This window comes from Armigeres subalbatus, chromosome 3 (genome assembly GCF_024139115.2).
Source record: "Armigeres subalbatus isolate Guangzhou_Male chromosome 3, GZ_Asu_2, whole genome shotgun sequence".
Classification (NCBI taxonomy): Eukaryota; Metazoa; Arthropoda; class Insecta; order Diptera; family Culicidae; genus Armigeres; species Armigeres subalbatus.
Genome location: NC_085141.1, coordinates 152,550,204 through 152,559,334, shown reverse-complemented (window position 1 = coordinate 152,559,334; position 9,131 = coordinate 152,550,204). Strand labels below are relative to the sequence as shown.

The 9,131-nt window shown below is 40.8% G+C and overlaps 1 long non-coding RNA gene across 1 annotated transcript; it reads right to left on the bottom strand.

The window, feature by feature from the left end:
• Positions 1-6,451: 6,451 nt before the first annotated feature.
• Positions 6,452-8,174, bottom strand: LOC134220227 (uncharacterized). The gene is made up of 4 exons (XR_009981811.1): positions 8,098-8,174; positions 7,906-8,027; positions 7,269-7,836; positions 6,452-7,164 (listed from the first exon to the last, which is right to left on the bottom strand). It is a non-coding gene; the product is annotated as an uncharacterized LOC134220227 (long non-coding RNA).
• Positions 8,175-9,131: the final 957 nt, after the last annotated feature.

Here is a 9,131-nt window from a genome sequence, read left to right as displayed (position 1 = left end):
TTAATTTCCAAAAGGGTTTCGAACTGGGATCCAACTTCGAGACATTATTCTCAAAGTTGGTATTTCTCAGAATAGCGAAACGTTTTTTAATTTCATTTTGCAAATCTCGCCAAATAACTTTCAACGCGGGATCGCGAGTTCTTTGGTATTGCCTTCTTCTCACATTTTTAAGACGGATCAGTAGCTGAAGATCGTCGTCAATAATAATGGAGTTGAATTTAACTTCACATTTCGAATTGCAATGCCTCTGGCTTCGACAATTAAATTTGTCAAAGATACGAGAGCATTATCAATATCACTTTTGGTATCGAGAGGAATATCAACATCAAAATTCCTATCGATATACGTTTTATATAACTCCCAATCAGCTCTATGATAATTAAAAGTAGAGCTGATTGGATTATAAATGGCTTCTTGTGAGATTTCAAATGTCACAGGAAGGTGATCAGAGTCAAAGTCAGCATGAGTTACCAATTGGCCACACAGCTGACTTGAATCCGTTAAAACTAAATCAATTGTAGAAGGATTTCGACTGGAAGAAAACAAGTTGGTCCATTGGGATATTGAATAGTATAATATCCCGCAGAACAATCTTCAAATAAAATTTTACCATTGGAATTGCTTTGAGCATTATTCCATGAACGGTGTTTGGCATTGAAGTCACCAATTACGAAGAATTTTGATTTGTTGCGAGTCAGAATTTGAAGATCAGCTTTCAACAAATTCTTTTGCTGCCCATTGCATTGAAAAGGCAAGTAGGCTGCAATGAAGGAAAATTGTCCAAAATTTGTTTCAACAGAAACTCCCAAGGTTTCAAAAACTTTGGTTTCAAACGAAGATAATAATTTATGTTTGATACGTCTATTAATGACAATGGCGACCCCACCACAGGCGCTGTCAAGACGATCATTTCTGTAGATAAAATAGTTTGGATCTCTTTTAATGGAGAGTCCTGGTTTTAAATACGTTTCAGTTATAATGGCAATATGCACATTATGAACTTTTAGGAAGTTGAATAATTCATCTTCCTTACCCTTTAGAGAGCGGGCATTCCAATTTAGAACTTTCACACAATTATTTGGATCCATTGAAACGGAGTCCGATAACAATTTTTTGTGTACTTTATACCAACCTGAACAGCTTCAGGAATGGTATTTGCTTTGAACATTGCATCAATCATGTGATGCAATTGTTCAGTTAAAAATCAAATCGAAGCAGTCATGCTACCTGAATCGGCAACATGACCGTTATTTTCCGTTGGGACATGGGTATAAACCTCATTTTGAGAAGAGAAATTTTGTCTACCAGCAGCGATGTTTGCATACGTAGGTACATTGGAAAAATTGGAATTTACTGAAGCGCTTGCTACCCGTAGACGAGCGGCAAAATTTGTTTGTGAATTGTGGTGGGTATGAATTGCTCGACCGGTAACCGGTTTCGAAATTTGAGCGTTTGAAAAATTTCTACCTGTCGAATCTGGGATCCGATTGGAATTTCCCGTCATCAATTTTGCACGGAATTCAAAACTTTTTGCGTGAAGGGCATTCCCAGAAATTGGATTTATGATTGCCCCACAGTTTGCGCACTTAAATTTATTGAATCTTCTCTCACAGGACATGCGTCCTTGGCGTGAGAGGTTCCACCACAAATCATGCATTTAGCATCCATGTGACAATGTTTGGTTCCATGACCCCACTTTTGGCACTTACGGCACTGGGTAGGGTTTTGAAATTTCCCCAGGCCTGCGGAAATGTTCCCATGTAACACGGACATGAGACATAATACAGGCCTTTTCCAACTTTTCATATTATTTAGTTCACTTTTGTTAAAATGAACTAAATAAAATTCTTGAGAAATGCCCTCTGGGAAGTACCAGAATGGGATTTCTTTTTCATCTTAATTACTTGGACTGGTGAAAATCCAAGTAATTGAGAAATTTCAATTTTAATCTCATCCAGTGATTTGTCATCACTGGGGAGACCTTTCAAGACGACTTTGAACAATCGCTCAGTTTTGTCGTCGTATGTGAAGAATTTATGGCGCTTCTCAGTTAAATAGTGAAGTAGACGTTTGCGATCGTCAAAGCGATCCCGGCAAAACGCGGCAGTCACCCTTCCTAGCAATCTGAAATGAAACCTTGATCCCCTGAAGGTTACTCAAAATCTCATTCCGGAAGCCAGAAAACTCGGCAACAGATACCACAATTGGCGGAATCTTTGTTTTTTCGCATGAATCGAATCACCTGGGCTAGAGGTAGATTCGGTTTGCTCAATTGCATCATTGATCAAATCGAACTGATTGATCAGTTCGATTGGAGAAGAATTAGTTCCGATATTAGAGTTAGAAGGAATATCTGAATTATCCAGCTTCCTTCTATTTTTTCCGCGCTTGGGCAGGACGGTCTTGAAACCTTGTTTCTTTGAAGGAAGTGGAGAATTCAGAGACTCCCCTTCCTCTTGTTTTTGTTAATACTCATTGCTGAGCGTGGAGACGTGACCTTCTAAGAGGTTTTTTCCCAGAACGGTGTCCCTGCAGGATTACCACCGCTTGTCGGAATTTTACTTCCGCAAACGGGTCCAACGTAAAACGAAGGCACGGGTCCTTGCAGAGATCGTAACGGGATCAGTGGGTACAAATAGCGCTAAGAAGCACCGTTGAAATTAAAATAGCTTCGGGTAGTATTAAAAACTTCCTTCCGCAAAGAGAGAAAGAACCGCACAGCACGAAAGCACGATGCGGTCGTGAATTTGACTTAATTTCCTCGAGAAAGCCCAGCCGTCGTTTAGCAGCACTAGATCCTGTGTTGGTAGGTGGATTGTTGAGAGTAGGAGGAAGATTAGAAAACTCTCGCTTATCGTATGATGCTCGACACCAAATGTTGCTACCGAACAAAAGCCATGTCTCTGAAATGCTGATACGTGATATGCATTTGGAAAATCTCCACCTAGGACCATCCGGACTAATGTCGCTCATGCGTCAAAAATTTTGGTTGATTAACGCCAAATCAACCATTCGCAAGGTGTTGAGAAAATGCGTTACCTGTTTCCGATTGAACCCTCGTTGTCTGCAGCCCGTAATGGGACGTTTACCCGAAGCTCGTGTAGTTCCAGCTGCACCGTTTTCTCGTACCGGCGTGGATTTTGCCGGAACGGTATTTATAAAGGTCGGTTTTCGAAAGTTCGTACGAGTGAAAGCCTATATTTGTATTTTTATATGTTTCGTAACCAAGGCCATACATTTAGAAATAGTATCCGATTTATCGTCCGCGGTCTTTGTAGCAGCCCTGCAAAGATTCGTTAGTTGTCGCGGCTTAGTAGATGAAATCCATTCCGACCATGGCACACATAGAGATGTCGCAAATTAATCGATTATTTCGATTAATCGATTAATCGTTGTGATAATCGATTAATTTTGAATCGATTATTACCCAACGACTAATCGATTCAATAATCGAGAAGAATCAACAGTAATCGATTAGTTACTAATCGATTAATCGGGATTTTGCGACATCATAAGGATGTCGCTAATAAAGCGATTACTTCGATTAATCGATTCATCGTTGTGATAATCGATTAATTTTTAATCGATTACTACCCAACGATTAATCGATTCAATAATCGATAAGAATCGAGAGTAATCGATTAGTTACTAATCGATTAATCGAGATTTTACGACATGTCTAGGCACACATTTTACTGGTGCAAAGTCAGACCTCCATCAGCTTTATTTAATGTTCCGCGATGATCAAGCCAAGGGAAAAATTAATGACTTCTCTGTGCCCGCGAAATTGTTTGGAAGTTCATCCCACCTCTTTCGCCGAATTTTGAGGGTTTACTTTTTTTTGGGTGCTTCGGGTATGTAGGGCACCGCCAGTGCGGACGTCATCCACCACCGGAACTGTCGGACCACCTCTGCAACCCGAAGACGAAGTCGGCGCAATGCGCGAAAGCGTCCCCTGCGATAGCCGCCGGTAGTCGGGGCACCATCAGTGCGGAAGTTTCCTCACAGAGTACAGACGTTCATCTTCATTCGCGTGCTTGTGTAAAGTTTTTACTGGTCATTTTGAAGTATGTCGTTATGCCCCCGTTGCGCGGTGCTAGTGTGCTGATAAATATGGTTAAAATTTGCCGTGTTTTACTTTTTAGCGCTAGAGTTCATTCCGAATTGCTCCTAGGCTCGCTCCTAGGTGGCAGCACTACATTACATACACTCTGTTTATGTAGTGTATGCCAACGCCATCACTTGGTGAGATTGAGTTTTTATGTCGGGCAGCCTGCGTTGGCGGCGCTGAGGTGCGATTTAAATCTTTACACACGTTTTTACCGAAAATTTGTTCGAGCATCCATGTCTGTTCTCTGTGGTGTTATATACCGATCGACTCAGCTCGACGAATTGAGGTGATGTCTGTGTGTTTTTTTTTCTTCCTAAGCAATGGAGGGGGAATCTGCTCAACAGACATCCTGGGTTGACCAGGAAGTGCGGTGTTAGGGATCACCGAGGGAGGCAGGACTACATCCCCGACCCGCTAAACCGTTTCTATTGCCGCCAAGCCCATATTCCCTTCGGTACAACCAGAAACTAATGCTTCAAAGGGGGGCCAGTACACAACGCACCCTCGAGGTTAGCTGCGTGTCCTTGCAGCACCGAACATCGTAACTCGCTTTTTTAGAAGAACACCATGGTATCGTGCCAGCGCATGGCCAAATTTGTCAAAGATACGAGCGCATTGTCAATATCACTTTTGGTATCCAAAGGAATATTAACATCAAAATTCCTGTCGATATATGTTTTATATAAATGCCAATCAGCTCTGAGCCCAATCAGCATGAGTTACCAATAGGACGTCGTCCGTCAGTTGCATTCTAGCAAAAAATCCGCTTGAGGTCCTTTCAAAACATTTTAACAACAGTCACTACACCTGATGAGGGCCCTCCTTAGCCGTGCGGTAAGACGCGCGGCTACAAAGCAAGACCATGCTGAGGGTGGCTGGGTTCGATTCCCGGTGCCGGTCTAGGCAATTTTCGGATTGGAAATTGTCTCGACTTCCCTGGGCATAAAAGCACAGAGTACAGACGTTCATCTTCATTCGCGTGCTTGTGTAAAGTTTTTACTGGTTATTTTGAAGTATGTCGTTATGCCCCCGTTGCGCGGTGCTAGTGTGCTGATAAATATGGTTAAAATTTGCCGTGTTTTAATTTTTAGCGCTAGAGTTCATTCCGAATTGCTCCTAGGCTCGCTCCTAGGTGGCAGCACTACATTACATACACTCTGTTTATGTAGTGTATGCCAACGCCATCACTTGGTGAGATTGAGTTTTTATGTCGGACAGCCTGCGTTGGCGGCGCTGAGGTGCGATTTAAATCTTTACACACGTTTTTACCGAAAATTTGTTCGAGCATCCATGTCTGTTCTCTGTGATAAAAGTATCATCGTGCTAGCCTCATGATATACGAATGCAAAAATGGTAACCTGGCTTAGAAACCTTAATAACTGTGGAAGTGCTTAATGAACACTAAGCTGCGAGGCGGCTCTGTCCCAGTGTGGGGATGTAATGCCAATAAGAAGAAGAAGACTACACCTGATGGTATCCAGTTTTCCGCGAGTGGTAATGGCCGCCAGCTTGCCTGCGGGTTAGTCTTTGATTTGACGTTTCTGGAGGTCAACTGCACCTACCATTCGAGCATTTTGATCAATGTGGTATATAAGAAGGCTTGAATTCACCGAATCAGCACCTTCTTATATGCAACATTGGTCAAAATGCTCGGAGCGGTGGGTGCAGTTGACCTCCAGAAACGTCAAATCAGAGACTGACCCGCAGGCAAGCTGGCGGCCATTACCGCTCGCGGAAAACTGAATAATTGCAATGTTTCCATTATCAGGCGACAGGTGGTATTGCTGCGTGTTTGTATCAATGTAATATTGCATATATACTAGTGCCATCTGCTGTTCGATATCGTAAACTTTCAATGTTCCTTCCACGCACACGAGGTGGAGAACAGTCCTGAAGAAATAAGGCAAAGACAAAGGTGCTGTTTGAACGAGATGGCGCCACAACATTTAAAGTAAAATGAATTTCCTTGTATGGACAAATCATCCGTCCTCATCAACTACGCATCGCATCAATATGGAAGCTAGGTCAAAAAGCAACAAATATTTTTTATATTGTTTGTACCCACGGCTTGTTCACTGCCAAAAAAATCTATATAAGCTTTATGTGTGGCCTATATAGATATTTGCAATAGCATAATATTAATGCATTTCATGTGTACATCATATAACAAATGTATAAGCGCTACACATAAATTGGATTATTGATTAGTAATGCATTTCATATGGCCTATCGATAAACATGAATAGCAGACATTCATAAAATTTATAACTAATCATCTATATAGTTTATTTAGCTAAATAAAGATTTAATCATTCTTTGGTCCCAGTAAATAATACAAAATTGAAATTTCTTCAACTTCAACTTTTATTTTCAAGACAAAGAAAAAATGTACATTAGTTGGCAGCTTTTGTCGGTTTTTTTCGCAATTCCACATGTGAATTGTGTGCTGCTACTACTTCCATACGACGAACTTCAACAGCCACCGCTACTTTATTGTGAGTAGCCCACATTTCTCTTCAGTGGAATCGGTTGAAATCTGTTTCCTATCCTTGGTGGACAAAACCCTACATTCGAGCAGTGTGAAATTTCCAGCGGTTTCGGTTTCAGCCTCGAAGCTACCATAAAGCAATACTCCATTGCACAGTGACGTCACGCACGACTTTTGACAGGTACTGGTCCTGTTGTTTACAGACGACTTTATTTTAATTTTGAGATTCTTCTATGATTCTTTGGATTTTCTGATCGATAATTACCTAAACTTATCGATAATTACCAATATTTGAATGCGGAATGTACAGAATGGAATGTCTTCAACATCGTGCAATATGCAGATTTAATTTGGATAAAAAATTCTAAGTCCGAAACGTAAACAACAGGACCAGTACCTGTCAAAATAGTGAAGTTAGGTTTGCCGCGCGCAATGACCTATAAGTGAATTTTGTCGAGTGCTTCCAGCAAGTTAGGTCCTCGTGAGCGATTATTTGATACTGACAGCAGATATCAGTCGATGCACTCCAAACTCCATATGAATTCGATGATCAGCTCATAAATAACTGCAAACAAGAACATGATTTGGATTGTATGTTCAGTGGATATTATCGCCTTGTGGCGGTGCTTCTATTAATGGTTCCTTTTGGCATTTATAAGGAGCACTTACCTTGCGTTTCATGCACCTGATGGTGAAAATCATCTCCAGCATCTTCAAGAGGCTCGCAGCGTTTAGTCTATCCATTCAGCGACAAAATCATCGCAGCCCAGATGTGCTGGAAGATCTGGTGGGGTGCGACACCTCGATGAGATGGAAAATGGGTAGCAAGCTTGGTAGCAAGTAATTTTTCTCACTACTACTGATCGCATCCATAGTCAGCTGGTTACTCTGCAACGGAACACCGCCGGAAATACGGTTACTGAAAGCTCCAGCAGTACACATATGTAGCTCCTTTCAGGTAGTTGAAAGCGGTTCGAATTGCACTCCAGCATCGTCATAACCAGTAACAGTCCGGGCTCCGGAGTTGATGTTTAAATTAAAACCGAGGCAGGAGTTTGCTGATGAAAACGAACACAGGTATGATGATATGATGGCAGAAATCTGGCGCGGATAATAATACAGCAAGCTTAAGGAGGGCAGCTGGCGATACTGCCGGGAATTTTTATATACGTGCCTTTTCTGGTGATTTGGTCTCGACAGGGTCTCCGCCAGCGTATTTAAATGACGATTTCAGCACCTAGAGAACCATATGAAATAAACAATAATTATGATAATCTAAACCACTGAGATTTTTCAAGCATATTACCGATATTACTTGCCAGCGCACGATTTTTTCACGGAACGATTTTCCAGATGCTGAAAGTTGCGAACCAACAGCATTGTTTGACTATTTTGTTTGTGGTTTCGGGTTTGTCATGATGCATTACACTAAAAGTAAATACAAGAAGGTATTTAAATGAAAGTTACTAAATAAATTGATTCAAAACGTATAAATTACCTCCATATTTTGAACTGAATGCTGAACTTATTTAGCATGACAAAATCGGACTTCTTTCACGCGCCATTTTGGTTTTTGTTTCACTTTGTTCAGTATAGGTTCGGTGAAAATTGTAATTAACAAAACAATCAATTTTATGTGTCAGACGATATGGATTTTTGCCATTAGGCCTTACACATATTTTTTATTTGTTATGATTGTAATAGTGATTGCGCTAGCTAATTAAGCATATATGCATTACTTTGAATAGCATAACACGCACATAAATTATATTATCAGTGTGTTTGGACTATTTTATTAGTCGTTACACATGTTTAAAACTATTCGTTTTTTAGTAGTGTTGTACAGTTCTAAACAATAAAAGAGATTTCATTGTACCTCCCAGGGGTCTGCGAAGCGGCCATGTTTCTGATGCCAGCATCAAAATCATCGATTAATTTAATACAAAGGCGTAATCATAATCGTTGAAACCTGCCGTTGAAAATGTATTTTGAATATCATGATATTTTGGCGAAGTAGAGCGCTTGGTGCCGATTGAAATATGAAAATTTATTAAAGACATCACTATTCTTGTTGAAATAGCACCTCGCATTCATACTTTCGCACAAGTTCTTGAAAAATGATGAAAAATAATTACGTCTATTTGGAAAAAATCACTTCGGAATTAGGCTCTCGCCGACATTTCTCACCAACACGAATGCAGGTTCGTGGTTGCAAACAATCCCATTTGATTTTGCCGTGACAGCTGCTCGTGGTTGCAAACAAACCGAGTAAAAGTGTGAGTGAAACGTGCGTGTACGTACACGATCGCTGAAAGCCTAATAGTGGTTTGTTTACAAAATAGAATTGTCAGTGGGAAACCCAATTTCAATAGAACAATGGGAAACTCAAAGATGTTGGCTATTGTCAAACGTAGTGGGTAGGATTGGGGTTGCCAGATACCTGGTACCTCCATAGAAAATTCTAGCTGTATACTTTAATTTCTTCAAGACTGTTCACTACCTCGTGTGTGTGGAAGGAATATTGAAAGCTTA